The sequence below is a fragment of the Bos grunniens genome, chromosome 5 (genome assembly GCF_055505025.1).
Source record: "Bos grunniens cultivar Pamir isolate PY7600 chromosome 5, Bosgru_T2T1.0, whole genome shotgun sequence".
NCBI classification, from domain to species: domain Eukaryota; kingdom Metazoa; phylum Chordata; class Mammalia; order Artiodactyla; family Bovidae; genus Bos; species Bos grunniens.
Window position 1 is genome coordinate 33617797 of NC_141169.1, and position 26445 is coordinate 33644241.

The following is a 26445-nucleotide window of genomic DNA, read 5'->3' on the forward strand; positions in this document are numbered from 1 at the left end:
AACAATAGTAGGAGCAAAAATGAAGTTGTGTCAGACTCTTTGCAACCCCATGGACTGTAGCCTACCAGGCTCCTCTGTCCATGGGATTTTCCAGGTGAGAGTACTGCAATAGGTTGCCATTTCCTTCTCCAGGGGATCTTCCGAACCCAGGGATTGAACCCAGGTCTCCCGCATTGTAGGCAGATACTTTACCATCTGAGCCACCAGGGAAGCCCAGGAAAGTAGGAACAAATAGTAATAATAATTTAATGAATGAATAACTCTGCTTGTCTGACTTAAAACTTACTTTACAAAAGGAATAACCACCTTGGAATGGTCAATAGAAGTCATGGGACAAATAACCCATTCTTTTTTCAGCTACAACTTAATTTATTTAGCAAATATTTATTGCCAGGTTGTGTGCTAAGCACTGGAGGAAACCAGATGAAGAAAAACTAAAAGCTGATTTCAAGAGTTCAGAGGTTAGGGAGTAGTGACAGATTAAATTTAGAAAGTTGCAGTTTGACAAATACATCTAGAGAGGGAAGCAAAGGATGGTATTGGAACTCGATGGGGAGCATCTAACCCAGAAAGCTGAGGTCAAGGAAAGCTTCCTGGAAGAAGTGATCCCCCAGGTGAGTCTTAAGGATAAGAGTCAGCCAGGTGAAGAAGTGGCAGAAGGTGGGACTGAACAGTCCAGCAAAGGGGACAGTAGAAGAACAGGAGCCTTGGGAAGGCATGAGGGGAGGGCAACGCGCTTAGAAGAAATGGAGACTGAGCTCAAGGAGGGGAGGAGGAGGGCCTGCAAAGATGCCAGACTGGACAGCTGAGGGTCCCTATTATAAAAGGTCTTGCCACAACAACCACAACACTGGACATTTATGGAGAGCTTGTTCTGGTGCCAGGCACTGAGTGAAGCATATCGCACCGTGTTATTTAATCCCCGTGACAACCCCATGAGATAGATGCTGTCACTCTCCTCCTTTAACTGATGGGGAATGATAAGTCACTTTTCTGAGGACACACACACAGAGGGCAGAGTCCACGTGGAAGCCCATGGACGCATACTACAAACGCTTTCAGACACAAGCCCTGGATCTCTGGTGAAATCTCTTGATTTCTCTCTGGTTCTTAGTTTCCTCATCAGTAGAATGGAGCTGATGGCAGTGTCCCTACCACGTGGAGTCTGAGGATTCAATGAGATAATTCAGGTACTGAATTGAAACTTACTCACTGCTTAATAAATATGAGCTACTACTATTATTTTTTATTTTCTTTTTGGAAAGACTACTATTTAAACCTGGGGATTTTTCCCTGGGAGCAGAAACAGGACTTGACAGTTCCTGAACATTGGGGCTCTCTTCTTTCTTTAGGATTGGTGATTAGTTTACGCTTTTGTAACATACTGTGAATATCTAACTTCAGTTTTTTCTCTTTTCTTCTAATATCTTTTTATATCCATATTGACAGGCGAAAATATAGAATTTATATTTGTAAGAAAGAATTGATGGTTTAAATTTTTTTTCTCATAAAGTAATGCATGCACAAGTTAAAAAAATTCTAACAATACAATAGGGTAAAACAAAAAATGTAAAATCCTCCCTCTGTACCTACACCCTCATATATAATGTAATTAGAGCTAAACATAATTATAGCTATTATTTCTCTTTTCCCAGAAATTTGTATGTATATATGTACATGTATATAAGTATATGTATAAAAATTTAATCCTTGGAATTCTCACTTTTAATAATACTGTATTCTACCTTATTTTTTCACTTAAAATAATTTAGTTTTGAGGTTCTTTATTGTACCAATTCAGATAAATGTATTGATCTTTCTTTTAAACAATTTTATTTATTTATTTAGGCTGTGTGGTGTCTTCTTTGCTGCGGGGGCTTTTCTCTAGTTGCAGAGAACGGGGGTAGTCTCTAGTTGTGGTATGTGGGCTTCTCATTGCAGTGACTTCTCGCCGTGGGCTCTAGGCTGAGCGGGCTCAGTGATTGCACTTCCCAGGCTCTAGAGCACAGGCTCAATAGTTGTGGTGCGCAGGCTTAGTTGCTCCGTGGCATGTGGGATCTTGCCAGACCAGGGGTCAAATCTGTGTCTCCTCCATTGGCAGGAGATTCTTCATCACTGAGCCAACAAGGGAGCCCAGATAATTGTATTGATTCTACTGAACAGCCAAGTCGTGTTCCATTTTATAGGGCCACTGTAGCATATTTAATCTTTTCTTGCTGGGCATTTAAATTTCATCTAGCTTTCTTACTATTACAAGCAATATTATCAGGCTGTCTCTGTACTGTATATATTTGCCTCTATGTACAAGTGTTTCTGTGGGAAAAATTTCTAGAAGGGAAACTGCTAAGTTAAAGAAAATGCACTTTTAAAATTTTAATATTTATTGCCAAATTGCTTTCAAAGAATTTATAGCAATTTACATTCCATTAGCAACATATGAGAGTTCATGTTTCCCATACCCTTGAGTATGAGCAAAGTTTTATTTTTGCAAGTAAATAAGTAAAAGTATATCTTCTTTCAACCTACATTTCTTTGATTATTTAAAAGGCTGGAAAAATGTTTTTATATGTTTGTTATCTATTTGCTTTTTTTTGCTGCACATTGTCTGCTTTTTGACTATTTTTCCAGTGAATCATTCGTTTTTTTCTTGCTAATTCTTAAATCTCTTTGTTACAGTAAAGAAATTAACCCCCTTCCTTAGTTTTAGGAATTGAAAAATCTTTTTCTATCTTGTGGTTTATCACTTGATTTTGTGTATGGTATTCTTTGTCTTGCAAATTTGTGTAAATTTGTTGATCTTGTATGACTATTGACCTTTCCCAGTTCAAAATTATGAAAAAGTTTTTGAAAAAAAAATTACCAGTGATTTTTCTCGTATTGTTATTACTTGTTTTACTTGATAATTATTGATCTACAGATATATTATTCGGGTATAAGAAGTGAAGTACTTTAGCACTTTTTTCCTAATGGAAATGTTGTTTGTCCAACATTTCTGAATTATTCATATTCTCCCTTTGACCTAAAATACCAATGTATTTATATTCTAAATTCTCAAAAGGATATGGGTCTCTCTGTGGGATCTCTCTTCTCCACTAACACCTTTGTTATTTCCTGTACTTTCTCTGTAATGTCTTTCTGTTTTCCCAAAATTTATCTATGTATAAAATGTCTTAATGTTGGGTAAAATTAGTTCTCTTTCGTTTTCTGTTTATGGTTGTACTGGCTATTCTCACTTCTTTATTATTTCACATCAGCTTTGTATCATTTTGTCAGATTCTCCAGAAAATCCTACTAGTAGTTGGATTAGAATTACAGTTGCTTCAGGGAAAGTAAACTATGTTGTTTCATTTACCCCATTTTTTTTTTAATGTCCCTGTATTAATCAGGATAAGATGGACCATGCTGCAAGAATAGTTAAATCTCTAAATCTCAGTGGATTAATTCTATAAAATTTTGTTTCTCACTCATACAAATTTCAGTGCAGATCAGGTGCTCTCCAGAATAGGTCCTCCCTGTAGCAGCTCCACTGTCCACGCTATTTTGATCTTACAGCTGTGCTCTCTCAAGAGAGGCCTCCGTGGACTATGGAAGAGACATTTAGTGTCAACAGTAACCCATGTTCTCACTCGAATTTCCAGCCGCCTTGTAGTCAGTGGGGCCATATGATTCTGGCCAATGGGAAAAGCTGGATTTTCTCTCTGATCTCTTCCCTTGTTGCCATAGCTGAGGTCATGAACTGAGGTGACAGAGCCCAAATAGACACCTTCTCAATAACAGTCACCTCGTGGGAGGCAGCTGCCCTGGAGACTCATCTGGCTCCCATCAGAGCTGGGGTGCATATGAAATAACTTTTATTGTATTAAGGTCACTGGGACTCTTAGGGTAAATTGCTACTACAATAAAACAGTTAAGATGGCACCAGTGATAAAGAACCCACCTGCCAATGCAGGAGACAAAAGAGACACTGGTTTGTCCCTGGGTCAGGAAGATCCCCTGGAGGAGGGCATGGCAAGCTACACCAGTATTCTTGTCTGGAAAATCTCATGGACAGAGGAATCTGGTGGGCTACAGTCCATGGGGTCCGAAGAGTAGGACACCACTGAGTGACTGAGCAACACCACCGCCACAATAAAACGAACAACTCTATCCTGACCAATATACAAATTAGTACCAAAAGTGATATGCTGCTGGAAAAAAAAAACACCTTAAAATACCGGTTTAGCAATCTGTAGTAACAGCAAGGAATCTGATATCAGAGGCTGGGAAGAACCAAAACATCTGGTAAAGGTGTTACTTGTGATTACCTTGAAGGCAGGCTGTTTCACTATTGAGCTTGTAGTTCAGGGAGAAGATGATGCAAAACAGAACCTTAGTTCTCTATGAGGTTGCTACTGGTTGTGTTTGGCTAAGTGTTGAGAGAGAGAGAGACAGAAGAGTTGGAGGGGATTGGTGACAAAAAATCAAAGGCATAAAGCTCACATCATAAGTCCTTCAGAGAGAATATTGAATGTTTCCCTGCTCCCAGAAATGTCTGAAAGCAGATGGACCGGACCTACTGTACGTTTGAAAGAGTTACGAAGTAGTGACAAAGAAGCATGAACCTGGGCTAAAAGGCCGGAGGCACCAACCTCCATCCTGAGCAGGAAGTGGCTATGTACAGCTGTGCGGAGAGCCAACACCCCCAGTACCCATTTCGGGTGTGACCGAGAATGTAATAGAACAGTAAAGACTTCTCAGAGGAAGTCCTGTTGACAAGAAGTTCCGGGACTGCCCCATACCCTGGAAATGAGCTCCTGAAGTCAAGTCTATACAGACGGCCTTGTCACCTGTTAGAGATGCTTAAACCAGCATAAGGCAATTGTCTTATATTTCACTAATCAGATTCAGTTGGATGTTTGAGGTGGGGACTGACATGTTGCTGTTAATCTGAGATGTTTTCTTGTTCTGAAGTAGTGAGAACTAAGGGTATTATGGGAGTGGCCACCTCTCATGCATCAAGTTGCTGAGAATTCTGTAGAGAAGGCTGATTTAAAAAGAAAGAAAGAAAGAAAGAAAGAAAGAAAATGCTTCTTGTGCAGTAGTAGAGATAAGAAGCCATACATATAGAGGGAGAACGGAAAGAGAGAGAAATATGCTTCTGCCTGAGTCCCTTGGAGCTTTCTAGTCCTCTTGGCTACCTGTGGTTCACATCCCTTTGAGGACCAACTGCATTCCTGTGAATTCCAGAGGACACTAGTTATCTCTTTCTCTTATCTAAGTTTGATTGAATTGGTTTCTATTTCTTAAAATCAACAGAACCTTGACTGAGGAAGTTCCCATACCTTATCATAGCAAAACATCTTCAGGAAGGGACCTCCCCTTCCTTCCTGCTGTGTAGGTAGGTTATGGTTGTGGTCACAGCCACGGCAATGAGATTTCTCATCATGGTCAGATTTCAAAGTCATGATGAGGGAAGAAGAGTAGCTGGAAAATTGGCTCATGCTTCCGCCCAACTACACTGGCCAATTTTAGAATCACTTTTCAATAGCAACACTGAAGAACAGTAATATTAAAATGAAATAGAATGATTCCAATTTTTCTTGGAAGAAGCTACTCTTTATTTCTGTTGTCCATGTATTCTCCTGCTCTCTGGAAAGTTTCTTTGCTTTCTTGGTTCCATCTGCTTTCTTCTCACACCTGCAACATCCCCTCTCCTTTCACACTCTCAGTTGATGACCTCACTTCCTTTTCCACCGAGAAAAAAGAAATAACCAGAAGACAACTGTCTTATCTGTCCAACACCAAATCTACCAAATAACCAACAACTATACCCTTTCTCTCTGCACTCCCCGCTTCCCTCCAGTGCTATCCTACAGAGATTTCTGCAATGACAGAGATATCCTGACTCTTTGTTCAATGCAGTAGCCACAACCCACATGTGGTTATTAAGCACTTGAAATGCAGCAAGAGCAACCAGGAACTGAATTGTACATTTTACTGAATTTTAATTAATTGAAGTTTAGTCACATGTGGCCAGTGGCTGCTGAATAGGACAGTGCAGGTATGGAGAAATCCTTTGAAGGGTTTTTCTATGAAAGGAACAAAGAAATGGGGTGGACAGTCCCAGAGGGATGGAAGTGAAACAGCACTTCTTAAAAAGGTGGATAAATGACATTTCGGCATGGCTGGTGGAAACGGTCCGCTCTTTGTTGTCGTTCAGTTACTCTGTCATGTTCCACTCTTTGCAACCCCGTGGACTGCAGCACATCAGGCTTTCCTGTCCTTCACCATCTCCCAGAGTTTGCTCAAACTCATGTCCATCGAGTCAATGATGCCATCCAACCATATCATCCTCTGTCACTCCCTTCTCCTCCTGCCCTCAGTCTTTCTCAGCATCTCAGCATCAGGATCTTTTCCAATGGGTTGGCTCTTCACATCGAGTGGCCAAAGTATTGTAGCTTCAACTTCAACATCAGTCCTTCCAATGAATATTCAGGGTTGATTTCCTTTAGGATTGACTGGTTGGATCTCCTTGAAGTCCAAGGGACTCTCAAAAAATGATGAAGCAGAAGAAAGAAGGGTCAATGAAAAAAGTTGGTCTTAGAAACAGGCCATTGTGTACAGCTGCAGTGTCTCATGTGGCAGCCACCAGCCACGCATGGATATTTAAATGCACATTAATTAGAACTTAATAAAATGGTAAAATTTGTTCTTAGTCACACTAGTCACATTTCAAGTAGCTTCCCTATTGGATGTACTTTCCATCATTGAAGAAAACTCTATTAGACAGTGCTACTCTACACTTTGTCTTCATTTCATGCTATCATTCTCTTTTTCTAATTAAAGATTATTAAAATCAAATATGACCTTCCCTCATAGCTCAGTCGGTAAAGAATCTGCCTGCAATGCAGGAGACCCAGGTTTGATTCCTGGGTCAAGAAGATCCCCTGGAGAAGGAAATGACAACCCAGGACAGAGGAGCCTGGCAGGCTAGAGTCCATGGGATCACAAGAGTTGGACAACTTAGTGACTAAACCACCACCACCAAAACCAAATATATATATATGTGCATAGTTTTAGACAGCCCAAAAGCTCTGAAACCAACTTCTCGTTCTTTTCCACATTTTCTACTCTCCAAGCAATCATGTTCAGTTCTTTCCATGTTTTAAGGAATATTTGTATCTCCAATTCTAAATTTTATAATATGATTTCTTTCTTTCCAAGTTTTGGGCACGATCATGATTTGTTTATGGAATATGTGGATTTAGTGTTTCTCAATACTACTGGGTGGGCTTCCCTGATAGCTCAGTTGGTAAAGAATCCCAGGAGTCCCTGGTCTGATTCCTGAGTTGGGAAGATCTGCTGGGGAAGGGATAGGCTACCCACTCCAGTGTTCTTGGGCTTCCCTTATGGCTCAGCTGGTAAAGAATCCGCCGGCAATGTGGGAGTCCTGGGTTCGATCCCTGCGTTGGGAAGATCCCCTGGAGAAGGGAAAGGCTACCCACTCCAGTATTCTGGCGTGGAGAATTCCAAGGTCTGTATCGTCCATGGGGTCCCAAAGAGTCGGACACAACTGAGCGACTTTCACTTTCGCTTTCACTTCAATACTACTAGGTCTCGCTGGTGGTAAAGAATCTGCCTGCCAATGCAGGAGATGCAGACGTGGGATTGATTCCTGGGTTGGGAAGATCCCTTGAAGGAGGAAATGGCACCCCACTCTAGTGTTCTTGCTTGGAAAATTCCATGGGCAGAGGAGCCTGGTGAGCTACAGTCCACAGGGTCACAAAGAGTCAGACACGACTGAGCGACTGAGCACAGTACTCCTCCACCATCACACTGTACACATGTGTACACTTCTTGTTTCCCTATCTCCTAACAGAGTCAAATAATTTTATGGTGCGATCAATATTCAGCATTTTCGTTATTAAGAAATATCACTGCTCACCAGTGGTCCATATGATATGTCACGATCATTTTTACTTTCAGATCTTTTTGCTTTCCCTAGAGTTAATACACTTAAAAATTGGCTTAGTTGTATCAGAATTTATCATCAGTTTGATGCCAGTCTCTTCCCTAGAAGTGTATGTGTTCTTTCCATATGGTCAGATACATCAATTTCCTCTTCTTGGAGTCCTTTCTCCCCGCGTCTTCTGACCTGCTCCATCTGTTCAGGTCACTCTCTGAGCCTGCTGCTCAGTTTGCATCCTGGGATCTCCCATTACCATCCTGGAGGTTCCCTTCTCCTCTTTCTGCACTTGGCTCCCCTGTTTCCCTATCTTCCCATGCTCCTTTCTCTTGCTATCGCTGTAACAGTAACCACGAAAAGGAAATGTTTGAGGATTTGTGTGTCTGAAAATGTCCTTAGCTCATCTTCCCACTTAAAAGCTTTACTGTATATGGAACTCTGAGTCAGAAATAATTTTCTCTCAAATTATGAAAATGTTTCATTAACTTCCAGTTCCCACTGTTGTTGAAAAGTCCAAAGTTATTCTTACTCTTGTTCCTTGTATATAACCTGTTTATCTATCTCTTTGTAACTGACATGCAATTTCTTCATGAGATTCCTTATTATGGGTCTATTTTTCATCCATTATGCTTGACCTTTAGTGGGCCTTTTTAAAGTAGAAATTCGTGTGGCTCAGCTTTGGGAAGTCTTCTTGAATTGTTTGATTTCTTCACTTCTGTTAGTTCTGTTCCATCTTTCTGGAGCTCCTATAAATCAGATATTAGACCTCTTGGACTGATCCTCTGATTTTTCTTTCTTTTTTTCCTTCTCTTAGTTTTTTGCTCTGCTTTTCTTAATTTATCTTCCAATCCTTGTATAGAGCTTTCATATTTTTAATTTCCAAGAACTCCTTTGTTTTTATTTTTTTGCAGCAACCTGTTTTTGTCTTGTAGATCCAATATCACCTCTTATCTGTGATAGTTTGTTTTCAAGATTTTTGCTGTTGCTGCTGTAGAATCTGAACCTCCAAGTAACTTCTGTTTGATGATTTTATTTCTATCTTTCATGTTAATAGTTTTCTAAAAGGATGGCTGGAATCTTGGTGTGTGTACAGGACTGGGTAATGGGAGGGACTTACTTACTGAGGTCATTAAGATACGTTTAGATCTTATCTCTTGGCCTAACTGGAGTCCCCTGAAAACATCATCCTGTCTCAAGTCTGGCTTTCAGCATTTGTGAGAGAAAGGTTGGTGATAGAGGAAGGAGCAGTAGGCATCTTACCATTCACTATGTTGATGTTCGTGTAATCCCAGTATCTCTCTCCAGGATCTCTCCTCTCACTATAAATCCAGTATATATCTAGTTTATCCTCCTACAGTGGTTGGGAAGGTCTGTTTCCCAGCTGTGGGAGATGGCTGGGGAATTAGGTGTGGAAATCCTTTTCAAACAGCTCTCAGACCCACATTTAGCCTTCACACCCAGTTGAACCTCTAAGAGAAATTCCTGAGCCTTTTAGGTGTTCTATCATGGCTTTCAAAGTTAGCTAGGCATTCCGTTTTTCACAGATCTGAGTCACCCTATTTACATTTATATCCATATTTTCCAGCTTCTAAATTGTATTTGAGGAGAGTATGTGATTTAAAATTTCCCTTATTGTCATTTAGTGAGACTTTTGAAGGTAAATGCACACATTAAGTCAGCTATCTGTAACCAGAAGGTTACTTGTTCCATGCCCTAAAGAGAATTCATCAACCCCCGTAACCTAAACTTGCCATTCCTCTTACTTTCCTTTCGTCAATGGCTCCACCATCTACAGTGTTGTCCAAACCAGAAAACTGAGAGTCATGGTCTGTTTGTTCTTCTCTCTTACTCTCCACATCCCATCAGTCATAAAATCGTTTTCCTTTGACTGACACCATATCATCCACAGATTTATCCTTTCTTTCCTGAATTATTGCCTGACTACTTGCCCCTCCACCAGTCTTTTCTCCCACCAATTCATGCTCCACCCACCACCAGTGAGATCTTCCCACAATCATATTTAATATTCGTCAGTGCCTCCTCTTTACTGTAGGATAACACTCAAACTTTTAGGCATGGCATACAAAGCCATTTAAAATGAAATTCCTATCAAATTCCTAGAATTTACATCTTGCCATTTCTCTTTCTTTCATCTTCACCTTGCTCCGATGCCACCACTCACACTAGCAACATCACACTTGCACAATGATACGCAAGACATAAGTTGAATAAATATTTCTGAGTTACATTCTCAAAGAAGTATGTTTTTCATGGTTATGTAGGGTCCTCATGTTTCTAGATAAAGGGAGGGTCCTTAGAGTCAGCATGTCTGACGACAACCTCACTTTGGTTAAGACCTCGTCTGAAAGGGGTAGAACTGTGCTTCTGAAGGAACCTGTACAGACATGGAGAGGAAAACCTGTTTGTTTTCAGGTTCATTGTTTCCAGAGAAGAGCTAAACCTTCCTGTTTTAGTCATAGGATCCTCCTGGCACTGCGAACTTCCTCAGGTCACTGGACCTGCCACTGCGAAGCTGGCAGTGTTTCCATAAAGAGATGACATAACTATTTTTTACACTGATGTAAAGAGCTTTTCAAACAGAACAGGGAATGTAGTTATTCTTTATAAACCTCAATGGAATAATAGGCACCTATGAGTAGAAGCTACCTTCATGCCTGCTAATTCCTTGGGCTCAATGAAAGGGACATATTTCTGGAACTCCAGGCTCTCCAACAAATGAATGGATTGACTGGAAAGGTAATGACTTACCCATCACTGAGAGTATTCAAATATAGCATAAATATCCACTCTATGGTTATTAGACATTTTAAAGGAATCATATATTGGACTAGGTATTAAATCAAAGGAGCACAGATGTCCCTTCCCCACTTTGATATTCTTATTTGTCTCTGAGTCAAAGGATAATTACACAATCTTCCATTTTGCTTTGGCTGTGTAGACCTAGACTTTGGATAACAGATGGGAAAACAGACTTTGAAACTAAAAGCCCAGGAATTATAGTGCCTATTTTTATCAGGTGCTTTTGTATAATCCAAAGATTAAGAAAAAAAATGCTCTGAAGAAAGTTGTTTGTAGAATAAATTTCATCACAGTCAGTATTGTCATGATAAAATATTTTCATAACCAGTACATTGTCAAACAACAGATGATGAGCAGCTATTATGAGCACTTTTCAATACATTAACTAATTTAGATTCTTTCTTGAAGTTTATTGGAGTTTGAGAAGAACAATTTTTCTCCCCCTTACATTCTGTTGGTTTGAGTCTATGAAATGAGCAGCTGGGTGTATCCAGATTTTTAAAGCTCTGGGTTTCAAAATAAAGATCATAGAGTAGCTTTAAATTAGCTTAAGGATTCAAGCTCTGAAAAAGTGTATATAGTATTGGTCAAGGTCCATTTAGGAAAAGAGAAATCATTTAGATATTTCAAAAGGAGGGAACTTAACACAAAAATTGGTTATGAGGATATTGGAAAGGCTGAAGGAGCAAGAAAAAAGAATTAGGTTACTGAAAGATTAGAAACTGCAGGAAATTAATTTCTCTCTGAAATTGTGCCACTGTGACTTGGAAGTCAGGAGCAGAAACTCCAGGGCGGGCCTGCTGGGCCCTGAGACACTGCTGCCAGCTGGGGTCACCACCCCATCACCGAGCTGGTGACACGGCTGCTGTATCTGCTGCCACTTATATCCCAAACTGACACCCAACAAGGGGAAAGTCACTTCTCCTTTCTTACCTGCCAGTTCTCCCCAGTAGCCCTCATTGCTTGAATCCAATGGGAAGATAGGGAACTAGAAGGCCTGGAAAGCATGGTTGGCAGAAACAAAATCTTTATAATCCAGAGCAGTTCTCAGTGGAGAGCACATAAGCAAATGACCAGACATTGGCCAACATGGTCCTAGTTTTCAAAGAGGAGAGAAAAGTCATTTCTGTAAAGAGCAAACCGGTCAGACTGACACCAACCTCTAGCAAGATTCTACAACGGGTGACTGAGTGGTTGTTTATGAGTCCTTACATAGGGAGGAGATAACCAGTACAAGCCAGCAGGGGACTACCAATGTACTGTGTTCAGTAAGTACCTCTGAAAACCACATAATTGCAGGGGCCCAATTTTAGCTATTCAGAAAATAGCAAATGTGGGATTCCTTAGGAATAAATGTCTGAGAAACTTGTCCGAAATCAGAGAGAGCAAATATTTTAGGTTTGCATAGAGCCAGTCACCTGTTCCATCAAAGTCCTTGTATACACTACATTGCACAGATGGAGAAGACTTTATTGACCTGAAAGGACCACAGAGATCTCCTTTATCTCTGTAAAGGCCATTGGGATTCAGAATCACTGAGTGCCCTGGCTGAAGTCACACAGCTGGTTAATTGCAGAAGTGGATCTGCAGTTCAGATTTCTGAACTTGCGGTTCATGCTTTACTAGCACCACACCCTACAAAGGACTGACTGTATTACACAGCCTTGTATCATCTTCACAAGGATGGCTATTGTCTTTCCTATCTGGATGGAAGATTTGCAAGGAATCACCCAAACGCTCATTCTCTGGATGCTATGCTTCCAATGGCAAGCATCTGTGAGCACTGCAGGAGAGAGGCAAGGGTCTGAGGAATGTCTTGACACCAGGCTTATGCCTGGGCACCCTTGAAACTGCTGGTTTCCCTTGTCTCCATATCCTCTTTGTAGTTACAATTAGAAACTTTTTTTGAAACTACTGTTTACAGGAAAGGTATAGCTTCCTAAATTTATTGAAGTTTATCTGAATCACTGCTTTTAAGAATCTTGTTTACCTCTAGGAAAATCTGATTAAATCACAAATAAATTTGAAAAGAAAAATGCTTATGTCCACTGTCTTAGTTCATTTGAGAGGCTAAATCAAAATACCACCGACTGGGAGCCTTATAAACCATAGCAATTTATTTCTCACAGTTCTGGAGGCTGGAAGTCTGAGATCAGGTACAAGCACAGCCTCTTCTGGGTAGCTGACATCTGCCTAATGTGGGGAAAGGGGCCACAGAGACCCGTGGGGTCTCTTATAAGTACATTAACTCCATTCAAGAGAGGTCAGCCTTCATCACCTAAGCACCTTCCAAAGGTCCCACCTCCCAAATACCAACACATAGGACATTAGGATTTCAACATATGAATCTGGGGAGTGAGGGGAGCAAACATCCAAACTATAGTATCCATGTAACTCCCAGGTAAAGAATCTGCCTGCAATGCAGGAAACCCAGGTTCACATCCTGGAGAAGGGGATGGCCACCCACTCCAGTATTCTTGCCCCAAGAATTCCATGGACAGAGGAACCTCGTGGGCTACAGTCCATGGGGTCTCAGAGTCAGACAAGACTCAGTGACTAACGCTTTCACTTTCAACTCCCATTCACTAAATTACCACTTGGAAATCTGCTGTGTGTTGGGCTCTGATCGTGCATTTTAAATGCATTATATAAAATCCTTACTACTATCCTATGTATGTATGATGTAGGAATTACTTCAATATTAAGGATAGGAAACTGAGGTTCAGAGGGTCATCACACACTAGTTCAGTTCAGTTCAGTTCACTTGCTCAGTCATGTCTGACTCTTTGTGACCCCGTGAATCACAGCACGCCAGGCCTCCCTGTCCATCAACAACTCCCGGAGTGGTAAACTCATGTGCATCGAGTCGGTGATGCCATCCAGCCATCTCATCCTCTGTCATCCCCATTTCCTCCTGCCCCCAATCCCTCCCAGCATCAGAGTCTTCTCCAATGAGTCAACTCTTCGCATCACGTGGCCAAAGTATTGGAGTTACAGCTTCAGCATCAGTCCTTCCAATGAACACCCAGGACTGATCTCCTTTAGAATGGACTGGTTGGATCTTCTTGCAGTCCAAGGGACTCTCAAGAGTTTTCTCCAACACCATAGTTCAAAAGCATCAATTCTTTGGCGGTCAGCTTTCTTCACAGTCCAACTCTCACATCCATACATGACCACTGGAAAAACCATAGCCTTGACTAGATGGACATTTGTTGGCAAAGTAATGTCTCTGCTTTTTAATATGCTATCTAAGAATGATGCTAGGTGGCCAGTACTTTGGCCACCTCATGCGAAGAGTTGACTCATTGGAAAAGACTCTGATGCTGGGAGGGATTGGGGGCAGGAGGAAAAGGGGATGACAGAGGATGAGATGGCTGGATGGCATCACCGACTCAAGGGACATGAATTTGAGTGAACTCCAGGAGTTGGTGATGGACAGGGAGGCCTGGCGTGTTGCGATTCATGGGGTCGCAAAGAATCGGACACGACTGAGAGACTGAACTGAACTGAACTGAAGTTGGTCATAACTTTTCTTCCAAGGAGTAAGCGTCTTTTAATTTCATGGCTGCAATCACCATCTGCAGTGATTTTGGAGTCCCCAAAAATAAAGTCTGACACTGTTTCCACTGTTTCCCCATCTATTTGCCATGAAGTGATGGGACCAGATGCCATGATCTTCGTTTTCTGAATGCTGAGCATTAAGCCAACTTTTTCACTCTCCTCTTTCACTTTCATCAAGAGGCTTTTTATTCTTCTTCACTTTCTGCCATAAGGGTGGTATCATCTGCATATCTGAGGTTATTGATATTTCTCCCGGCAATCTTGATTCCAGCTTGTGTTTATTCCAGCCTGGCATTTCTCATGATGTACTCTGCATATAAGTTAAATAAGCAGGGTGACAATATACAGCCTTGACGTACTCCTTTTCCTATTTAGAACCAGTCTGTTGTGCCATGTCCAGTTCTAACTGTTGCTTCCTGACCTGCATACAGGTTTCTCAAGAGTCAGGTCAGGTGGTCTGGTATTCCCATCTCTTTCAGAATTTTCCAGAGTTTATTGTGATCCACACAGTCAAAGGCATTGGCATAGTCAATAAAGCAGAAATAGATGTTTTTCTGGAACTCTCTTGGTTTTTCGATGATCCGGCAGATGTTTGCAATTTGATCTCTGGTCCGTCTGCCTTTTCTAAAACCAGCTTGAACATCTGGAAGTTCACAGTTCACGTATTGCTGAAGCCTGGCTTGGAGAATTTTGAGCATTACTTTACTAGTGTGTGAGATGAGTGCAATTGTGCGGTAGTTTGAGGAATCTCAAAGAAAGGCATTGCCTTTCTTTGGGATTGGAATGAAAACTGACCTTTTCCAGTCCTGTGGCCACTGCTGAGTTTTCCAAATTTGCTGGCATATTGAGTGCAGCACTTTCACAGCATCATCTTTCAGGATTTGAAATAACTCAACTGGAATTCCATCACCTCCACTAGCTTTGTTTGTAGTGATGCTTCCTAAGGCACACTTGACTTACATTCCAGGATGTCTGGCTCTAGGTGAGTGATCACACCATCATGATTATCTGGGTCGTGAAAATCTTTTTTGTACAGTTCTTCTGTGTATTCTTGCCACCTCTTTTTAATATCTTCTGCTTCTCTTAGGGCCATACCACACACTAGTAGGAGGAGGAAAATCTGAGAGTTGAACCCAGTCCCTCTGCCCCCAAAGGACGTGCTCTTCCCACTCTGATATGTACTCTTTGTTTATTCACCATTCCTACCAATGTATGTCAATTTTTTTTTTTCTGGAAAAATCACAGAATTGTACCTCAAGTACTTGTAAAGACATTTGTTAAAGAAATAAAAATCCGTTTTTATTTATTTACTTATTTAAAAAATTATTTTGTTTGCACTGGGTTTTCATTGCTGGGTGTGGGCTTTCTATAATTGCAGCTAGTGGAAGCTATTCTTTTGTTGCAGTACACAGTCTTCTCATTGCTGTGGCTTCTGCTGTTGCAGAGCATGGACTCTAAGCACACAGGCTTCAGAAGTTGTGGCTCATGAGCCTAGTTGCTTTGTGGTATTTAGAATCCTTCTAGATCACAAATCGAATCTGTGTACCCTGCATTGGCAAGCAGACCTGGGAAGTTCTACAAATCCATTTTACAACACAGACCAATGCCATGTTCCAATAACAGAAAATAAACTTACAGATCTGTTACATGAACTACTACTTCTAAAATAACCATGTGGTTCCCAGAGAGAGGTTGTTCCTCTAACCATTGATGATGTCCTGGGACTTCCTTAGCTTTAATAAAATTAGGTCTGGCTCTTTAAATGAAGCAAGAATAATGCAGAACTGAAGTCAACCTCTGGCCCAGAGTAGGATGTTGCCCATGGCTGGTGAATGTGTCACTGTGATGACATTAAGTATTTGGGAGAACTAGTGAACAGCCCGAGGTTAAGTGGAAACCAACTGTAAGGCTAAGAAATGGTTGCTATACTAGGAAACTACCTTATTGAAGACAAATGATTTCTTTGGGTAGATATTTTAAGGATGGAGATTGTATTTTTTTTCTTGCTACATTTTTTCTTTGCTTATTCTCCAAAGTATCCCAACTAACTGCCTGCAGCAGAGCTGGACAGTCTTTCCATAAGGGACTAACTAAAGAGTAACTGTGTTTGATGTTGCAGTTCTCATGGTCTCTGTTGCAGCCATTGGAGCCTGAGAGCAGCCTTAGATAATAGGTAAGAGAATGAGTTTGGCTGTGTTCCAATAAAGCTTTATTTGGTCACTCCTGGGCTACAAGGGCAAAAGCACCAAATAATAAATATTGCTTCTACTTATATGCCCCCCAAACTTTCAAATCAAAGAAGCCAAGTTACACTTATTAATTTTTTACAGCATTATGAATGTTGCATCATTCACACCCAACACTGAATGTGACATTTCTTTAATGTGAATGTTTACTAGACTTGTTACAAATGATTTGGATGAAATCTTTGGTGTTTGCCTATCTGCTGTATTTCTTAGTAGCTCTGCATTCAAACAGAGAAGGATCTGGATGTGGATGATGGGAGGGGCCTCCAGGATGAGCCTCCAGGCATCCAGAATCACACATCAAGTGGCAGTGCTAGGGTGGTATTTGATGAATAGGTGATGAGTATCTTTCTAAACCTGCCATAGTAGCAGGGTAATTTCACTTGAATAAGTTACTGGAATTTTCCATGGTCTAAGTACCTGTTAAGTCTTCTAAAGGGTCTAAGTACATGTTAAGTCTTCTAAAATACGGGGCTTCCCTGGTGGCTCAGGTGGTAAAGAATCTTCCTGAAATGCAGGAGACCCGAGTTTGATCCCTGGGCTGGGAAGATCCCCTGGAAAAGGAAATGGCAACCCACTCCAGTATTCTTGTCTGGGAAATCCCAAAGAGTCGGACACGACTGAGTGACTAACACTTTCACACTTCCAAAGCATTACTTATGATTAAGCAATTGGTCATGAGTGAGTGATGAGTGATAGTTGTTCAGTCGAGTCTGACTCTTTGTGACCCCATGAACTGTAGCCTGCCAGGCTCCTCTGTCCATGGAACTCTCCAGGCAAGAATACTGGAGTGGGTTGCCATTTCCTTCCCTAGGGCATCTTCCCGACCCAGGGATTGAACATGGGTCTCCTGAACTGCAGGCAGGTTCTTTACCATCTGAGTCACCAGGGAAGGCAATTTGTCATGCAGATTCCTGATTTTGTTTCTTTGGGTGTTTGTGTGTTTGATCACTAAATGAAGCATCATTTTTTAGATAGCCAATAATAGCATATTCAATATGGTTTATGAAGCTAATAAATTAACTCAGTTGCAGCCCTTTTCCCTAGAGATTTTTTTCAGGGTTATGTTCCTTATAAAAGAAGACACTCATTCACATATTTTTCTTAGTTATGATGATAATATGCTAGCACGAAACTTTAATCTCTAATGATATAGAGTGTGTGTGTGTGTGTGTGTGTGTACTCAGTTGTGTTCGACTCTTTGAAACCCCATGGATTGTAGCCTGCCAGGCTCCTCTGTCCATGGAATTTTCCAGGCAAGAATAGAGGAATGGGTTGCCATTTCCTACTCCAATGATATAGTGACATAGTACCTCTATGATAATATGAAAATCCAATAATGTATCGTTCCTTACAATCTTAGTTATCAATCACATTAGGATGTCATAGCATATTAGACTTTGAAGCTCAACTTCTTTTTAGGGAAGCGATAGCATTAACAATTTAAAAATTATTTTGAAGGAAGTCCCTGGTGGTCCAGTGGTTAGAACTGCGCTTCCACTGCAGGGAAGTTTTCAATACCTGGTTGGAGAACCAAGGTCTCACATGCCTTTCAGTGCAGCCATGAAAAAAAAGAAAGAAGGAAACATCAAACTGTGAATTAACATTAGAATAGTTGCTCAATTGGTTAAATGCAATAACAGGAGAGAGCTACCCAGAACAACGGGGGGCTCACAGTAAACATTAGTTTCTAAGAGCTTATTTCTATTAAATATCAGCCATACTGTATATTGTGAGGTTAATTGTTAGAAGCTGTGCCTGAACTGCCATCAGAGTTAGGAATTCTGTTTTCTAAATGGAGGAACATAGTCTATTTAGAAAGGAAAACAGAGGCAAATATGAATAAAGTTTACTTACTGTCAACCAAGGCCTTCAAAGATTGAGTTTTTTAAAAATTTTTATTTGATTTGTTTGCTTTTGGTTACACTGGGTCTTTGTTGCTGCCTGTGGGTTTTCTCCAGTTGCAGGAAGCGGGGACTACTCTTTAGTTGCAGTGTGTGAGCTTCTCATTAAGGTGACTTTTCGTGTTGCAGAGCACAGGCTCTAGGTGTGCAGGCTCAATAGCTGTGAAAGTGAAAGCATTAGTCACTCAGTCGTGTCCAATTCTTGCCCACCAGGCTTCTCTGTCCATGGAATTCTCCAGGCAAGAATACTGGAGTGGGTTGCCATTTCCTTCTCCAGGGGATCTTCTTGACCCAGGGATTGAACCCAGGTCTCCCATGATGCAGGCAAACTCTACCTACTGAGCCACCAGGGAAGACCTCAATAGCTGTAGTGCAAGGGTTTACAACATGTAGTTGTTCAGAAGCATGTGGGGTCTTCCTGAACCAAGGATCAAACCTTTGCCTGCTGCATTGGCAGGCAGATTCTTAACCCCTGGATCACCAGGGAAGTCCCAAAGACTGTTTTAAGCTAAAAACAAACCCCTTATTCTGTATTGATCGACATGCCCATTGCTTTATCTGATTTCAGGTAATCAGAAATACACACATTTGACAACATCCCTTTGAGCAAAACTAAAAAATAGTACTAGTGGTTGTAATCTGAGTGGTGAAGGTGCTGGTGAGCAATGAGATTCAGTGACAAATGGGTAATAATGGATCGTATCAATGACCTGTTTGTTGGGAGATTTTAATGAATGCTACAATTGCACTCATCTCACACGCTAGTAAAGTAATGCTCAAAATTCTCCAAGCCAGGCTTCAGCAATATGTGAACCATGAACTTCCAGATGTTGAAGCTGGTTTTAGAAAAGTCAGAGGAACCAGAGATCAAATTGCCAACATCCACTGGATCATCGAAAAAGCAAAACAGTTCCAGAAAAACATCTATTTCTGTTTTATTGACTATGCCAATGCCTTTGACTGTGTGGATCACAAAGATTATGGAAAGTTCTGAAAAAAATGGGAATACCAGACCACCTGACCTGCCTCTTGAGAAACCTGTATGCAGGTCAGGAAGCAACAGTTAGAACTGGACATGGAACAACAGACTGGTTCTAAATAGGAAAAGGAATACGTCAAGGCTGTATATTGTCACCCTGTTTATTTAACTTATATGCAGAGTACGTCATGAGAAACACTGGGCTGGAAGAAACACAAGCTGGAATCAAGATTGCCGGGAGAAATATCAATAACCTCAGATATGCAGATGACACCACCCTTATGGCAGAAAGTGAAGAAGAACTAAAGAGCCTCTTGATGAAAGTGAAAGAGGAGAGTAAAAAAGTTGGCTTAATGCTCAGCATTCAGAAAACGAAGATCATGGCATCCAGTCCCATCACTTAATGGCAAATATATGGGGAAACAGTGGAAACAGTGTCAGACTTTATTTTGGGGGGCTCCAAAATCACTGCAGATGGTGATTGCAGCCATGAAATTAAAAGACGCTTACTCCTTGGAAGGAAAGTTATGACCAACCTAGACAGCATATTAAAAAGTAGAGGCATAACTTTGCTAAGAAAGGTCCGTCTAGTCAAGGCTATGGTTTTTCCAGTGGTCATGTATGGATGTGGGAGCTGGACTATAAAGAAAGCTGAGCACTGAAGAATTGATGCTTTTAAACTGTGGTGTTGGTGAAGACTCTTGAGAGTCCCTTGGACTGCAAGGAGATCCAACCAGTCCATCCTAAAGGAGATCAGTCCTGGGTGTTCATTGGAAGGACTGATGCTGAAGCTGAAACTCCAATACTTTGGCCACCTCATGCGAAGAGCTGACTCAGTTGAAAAGACCCTGATGCTAGGAAAGATTGAGGGCAGGAGGAGAAGGGGATGACAGAGGATGAGATGGTTGGATGACATCACCAACCTGATGGAAATGACTTTGGGTAAACTCCAGGAGTTGCTGATGGACAGGGAGGCCTGTCGTGCTGCAGTTCATGGGGTCTCGAAGAGTTGGACACAACTGAGCAACTGAACTGACTGACTGACCAATGATATAATTTAGTAGGATAATTCTAGTGATTTTTAAAAATTTGTACTTTGAAGACCTATAAAATGTCCCCCCTCCACCTCTTTTTCGCCTCCCAGTTTTTGCAAACTCCTATGCATGCTACGGGGTCTCATAGAGTCAGACACCACTGAAGTGACTCAGCATGCATGCATATGGCTCAAAATACCAGGTATAATTGAAAGTTCCCACATAAGGAAAGAGAAAAACACAATGCTATTTAACACTTATTAATGTGAAAAAAACAGTAACATGTTCTTTTTGTTTGTTTTTTGGTAGGTTGTCCTGCGAACTACTTCACTATAATTGTTCCTTTCAAAGAATTAAAAAGGTAAGGTTTGAAATTCATCTGAAAGGCAGTGCTCAATGATGTGAGCTTCCAAATAGGAAAAAAAAAAAAAAAGGAGAACCAGTACTTTGTGCTGAAACAGATCCAGAGCACAGAGCTCTATAAGTGTTCGGTGCTCATGCCTGGGGCCACCTGGCACATTGACCAACCCTCCCCACACTGGCCACTGGTCTTGGGATGAACAGGAGCACAGGAAGGCTCAGCTTCAGGAAAATCTTTCACTCTGGCTGCCCTGGGCCATCTCAGGCACGCAGGGCTTTCCTCAAAATTTTTAATGTTTCTGGGGAGTCCTGGGACCCACCGGGACTGGCAGTGCCACTTGGGTGGAACATCTCCAACCTGGACAAAGGCCTGTCAGTCTCCATCCTTCAAGGCACTCTTTAACCCTTGACCCTGTGTATGATGTCCCCACTAGCTTCAAGGAGCTCCAGGACTCATGCTCTTGGAGTCATAGTCCCTGCCCATGACCTGGACTGCTTCTAGGAGAGTGGACTTCTGAGCTGACCGCTTTTGCAGGCTGGTGAATATTTCTTTCATGAGATTGTGACCCCTCCCAAGGGGCTGACACTCTGATGTGAGATGGCTTACTCACACTGGATACAAGAGATGATCAGGCCTCTGGGATGCCAGGACAGAGTACCCCCCACCCCCAGCTTTAGACCTGAGCTCAAGCAGCATCAGTGCTTGCCTGTGCCTGTCCTGACTGTGGCTTCCTCCGATCAACACCCAGGGGCAGTGGGAGGCTGCAGGCATCTCTTACCCTGTGGACCTTTCACTGCTGGGTAACCCTATCCCTCTGTAAGTTCCTTGCCCAGCTAGGCAGTCCCCTGTGGTGGCCAAGCCTATCTGCTCTGAAGGCGTTCAGATCATTGCTTTAGAACACTGACTGGCCCTTCTGATTTGGATTCTCCTTTGCCCCCAGGGAATTTGGTGGCTTCATGATCCCCTGGGATAAAGGGAGAACATTTCTTGCAGTTTTACTAACTTTACCCACAGGCCCCTCACCTACCCTGCTGGCTGGTGGCAATGGGTGGAAGGTAGGGGTAGGGTCAACAGGGAAAGAAGTCACATTATGGGAATGTAGTGAAAGAGAAAACAGAGTTGGAAGACAAGTTGTTCTCCCTTTATCCTATACTGTAAACTTGATATGACCCCCAAGTAGATTATTGCTCACATTCTCTGGATGAGATTTGCATTTGTGGTTGTCATCAGTGGAGCACAGTTATTACTTTTGAGAGAGTCCTTGAAAACCAGCACTCACAGGCTACATGATTGATGAGCCAGTATCGTACATAAATGTTACAAACAAACAGCATTAAATATACGCAGGGGTGAGGAGACCTGTATGGTGTCAATACAAACGTGTTCCAGAGAGTGATGACATTGTGAGTAATAATACCATGCTACATTATTTTGTTGTTGTTCACTTGCTAAGTCGTGTCCTACTCCTTGAGACTGCAACATGCCAGGCTTCCCTGTCCTTCACTATCTTCTAGAGTTTGCTCAAACTCATGTCCATTTAGTTGGTGATACCATCCAACCATCTCATCCTCTGTCATCCCCTTCTCCTCCTGCCTTCAACCTTTCCCAGCATCAGGGTCTTTTCCAATGAATCCGCTCTTTGCATCAAGTGGCCAAAGTATTGGAGCTTCAGCTTCAGCATAAGTCCTTCCAATGAATATTCCAGGTTGATTTCCTTTAGGATTGACTGGTTTGATCTCTTTTCTGTCCAACGATTCTCAAGAGTCTTCTCCAGCACCACAATTCAAAAGAATCAATTCTTCAGCAGTCAGCCTTCTTTATGGTCCAACTCTCACATCCATACATGACTACTGGAAAAACCATAGCTTTGACTATATGGACCATTGTTGGCAACGTGATGTCTCTGCATTTTTTTTTTCTTTCCTGTTTTTTAATACGCTGTCAAGGTTTGTCATAGCTTTTCTACCAAGTAACAAGTGTCTTTCAATTTCCTGGCTGCAATCACCATCCACAGTGATTTTGGAGTCCAAGAAAATAAAATCTGCCACTGTTTCTATTTTTTCCCCATCTACTTGCAATGAAGAGATGGGACTGGATACCATGATCTTTGTTTTTTGAATGTTGAGTTTTAAGTCAGCTTTTTCCACCCTCCTCTTTCACTGTTATCAAGAGGCTCTTCGGTTTCTCTTCTCTTTCTGCCGTTAGAGTGGTATCATCTGCATATCTGAGCTTGTTGATATTTCTCCTGGCAATCTTGATTCCAGCTTGTGAATCATCCAGCCCAGCATTTCAAATGATGTACTTTGCATTTAAGTTTTTTTGGGGGGGGAGGAAAATATGAAATTATCCAAGAAGAGCACAGTTGATGATAAAGACCATGAAGAGAAAGAAGATCTCGGGACCTAGACAGAAAAAGAAGGTCCTTGGACATTTGCCACAACTGGATGATAAATACATATCAAAGTATCTCTTCCAGCTCTTTCTATCCATTATTCTGAATCTTCATCAATGAATCACAATACTTTCCAGGGACCCACACATTTTGTAAAACATATTTTAATCACAGTGTTTAGTTAGAGCCTTTCAAAAAATAAAGAAGACTGGGACCCCATATACCCCACATAGGGGCAGCTCTGTTTGGCTGTGACCTTTTCTCTCAAAGTTAGTATAAATTGACTCACTACAGAGTATCATGTTCTGTATCGAATGACTTGAGATCATACGGCAAAACAGGTGTGATGTAGCCACGGCCCTGGAGAAGCACACTCTTGCTGGTTACACAAAATTCAGACACATGAAACACATCAGGAAAAGTGTAACAGTAGACATTAAATGGTGCTTAATTAGACACATCTGAAAATAAAGGCCAGAAATGGTCGTGGCTCAGGGTTTTGGAAAGGGCAAGTTCAGTTTGGGCTGGTGTCCCCAGAACTGCTTGGTGGCTCTTGATGCAGGCACTGAAGTTCCAGCTGGACTTGGACCGGCTCAGAAGTATACAGACAGTGGACTGGGTGGGGGACAGTGGGAACCCTTGAGTAGGGAGACCTGAGGACACTCTGAACTGAAGAAGGCACAGCCTCCATTTTCTTGGAACTAGGCTCTCCCTGAAGAGTGTTTGACTGCCGTGGAATGGGCGTGGTGAGCCATTAGGGAACCCTGCCCTGCCTTGCCAACAGGTGAGGTTGATGGAATACCCTCTGGGGTAGAAGTCTCTCATTGGGAATAATCTCGGTGGTTTCTTCAACACCAATTTCTTGACATAGACCTAGCCCAACAATCACACTCTTTTCTGTCTCTCTTGCCATCCCGTTTCCATCCTCCTGCTGCCCTGCTGGCCCCGGTTTGGTTTCTGAATTTGCTGTCTGCCCTGGTGTCCAAGCACAAATGTTGGTCTTCTCCTTGTATTCCTAACCCAGCGTCGACTCAGTGTTACATGATGGCAGGAGCCTTGGACTTGATGTCAGAAGACCTAGGGCTGAGGCTGGCTCTGTGACCTTGGGCAGGGTCACTGCATGGCTCGGAACTTCTGTTTCTTTATTTAAAATGGAGATAATGATGCTTCACTACTTACATTATGGGGTGTTTTGAGGAGAAAAATGAAGTATTTTAGCTTAAAAGAGTAATGTGCTGTGCTTAGCCATATCAGACTCTTTGCGACACTGTGGATGGTAGCCCACCAGGCTTCTCTGTCCAAGGAATTCTCCAGGCAAGAATACTCTAGTGGGTAGCCTATCCCTTCTCCAGGGGATCTTTCCCAACCCAGGAATTTAACTGGAGTCTCTTGCATTGCAGGCAGATTCTTTACCAGCTGAGCTACCAGGGAAGCCCTAGAAGAGTATTATCTAATACTTAAATAAAACTTATTTTGTGTTGGGCAATTGTCTAAGTGTTTTAGATATATTGACTATTTTAATTCTCAAAACAACCGTATGAAGAAGAAGCTGTTAATATGGCCATTTATGGTGGGGAAGTGTAGGCACAGAGAGGTTAAGTAATTTCCCAAAGAGTTAACACATTTATTAAATATAAGACCTGGGGTTTTAACCTGGCACCCTGATACCAGAATCCGTCCTTTGAACAGCTACATTTTATTGTTTATCTAATTGTTGCTATAAGAGCTAACACTTACATAAGGCTTAATGTGTTCCAGTGTGTGGGCTCAGTCACTCAGTCGTGTCCAACTCTTTGTGACCCCATGGACTTTAGCCTGCCATGCCAGAGATGGTTCCAAATGTCCAGTGAACTCACTTAAATCTTACAGAAGTCCTTGGAGGGGTGTGGAGGCAGGTACTGTTGTCATCTGTATTTAAATCATTTGTAAAAACTTCTGCAAATGGGAAAATGGAATAAGTAGATGTAGCTTTCCCTGTTCCTCCCACTGAGTGCAATTGAAGGCCTTGTACATTATGTAAAACACACACAGGAAGGCTCAGAGGGATGGAGAGAGGCAGGCTGACGAGGGATTCAGAATCCAAGGAACCGTATGATCATGAGTTCCCTGTATTTTCTTTTTTGCCTCATGTATCCCAGACTTGGAGCTGAAGAAGCTGGCAACTTGGAGATGCCAATGAGCAGGGACAAAAGAAGCCCCAGCAGATGCCTGCTCTCTCCAGCCAAAGGAGCAGCCTAGCAAGACAGGAACCTCTTAGACAGTAACTGCTTTTCTCCAGCCAATCACTACAGCAAATCTGTGGCCCCATTTCCACCCCTGCAAGTGGCAAGACTAGATCCCCGCCCTTGTGAGGCTTATAACAGGAGCCCCATTCTCTCTGCCAGGATGGTGTCCAGAAAGGCAGAATAGAGAGCCAGGACATTCATCCATAGCCCTGGGAGATAATGAGGCCTCCTCCCGTGCTGTCAGTGGAGATCAGCAGAGAGCCATCTGTTATGAATGGGGTCACTCAGTGGTAAGGAACCCCCTGCCAGTGCAGGAGACATGGGTTCCATCCCTGGGTTGGGAAGATCCCCTGGAGAAGGAAATGGCGACTCACTCTAGTATTCTTGCCTGAAGAATTCCATGGACAGAGGAGCCTGGTGGGTTATGGTCCATAGGGATGCAAAAGATTTGGACATGACTTAGAGACGAAGCAACGACAACAACAGTTCCTCACAGAAGGCCCCATATGTCCTGAATTCAACTTTAAAAATCGCTCATCACACCAAGAACAAGGAAGAGCTCAAACTAAATGAAAAAAGGCAAATCAATAGATACCAACACCAAGATGTCAGAGACGTCGAATTATCTGACAAGGATTTAAAGCAGTCATCATAAAGAAGCTTCTGTGGCTTATTTCACTTAACAAAATGCCCTCCAGGGAGGCCTTTCTTGGGAAGGAGAGTAAAAATAAGAAAATTAGGTCCATATGTGCTCATTTTTTCTTATTTTTCCTTCTAATATCTTAAAGAACTCTGACAACTTTCTGAAATAGTGCATCTGAAGTGTCCCTCCCCTAACATAATGATTAGAATTTCTCTAAATCTACTAACTCTCTTAACAACTTAGAATGTGTGTTATAGAGACAGTGGTTGAAAGATATTTCACTGTTTCTCATATACTGGCTTTTATTTTATCAACAACTCATTTCACACAGTTTC

The 26445-nt window shown here is 41.9% G+C and overlaps 1 long non-coding RNA gene across 1 annotated transcript; it reads left to right on the plus strand.

Annotated features, from left to right (window-relative positions):
• The first annotated feature begins 515 nt into the window (after positions 1-515).
• Positions 516-20848, plus strand: LOC147371747 (uncharacterized). Its single transcript, XR_015163729.1, has 3 exons — positions 516-614; positions 1115-1190; positions 20799-20848. It is a non-coding gene; the product is annotated as an uncharacterized LOC147371747 (long non-coding RNA).
• The last annotated feature ends 5597 nt before the right edge of the window (positions 20849-26445 follow it).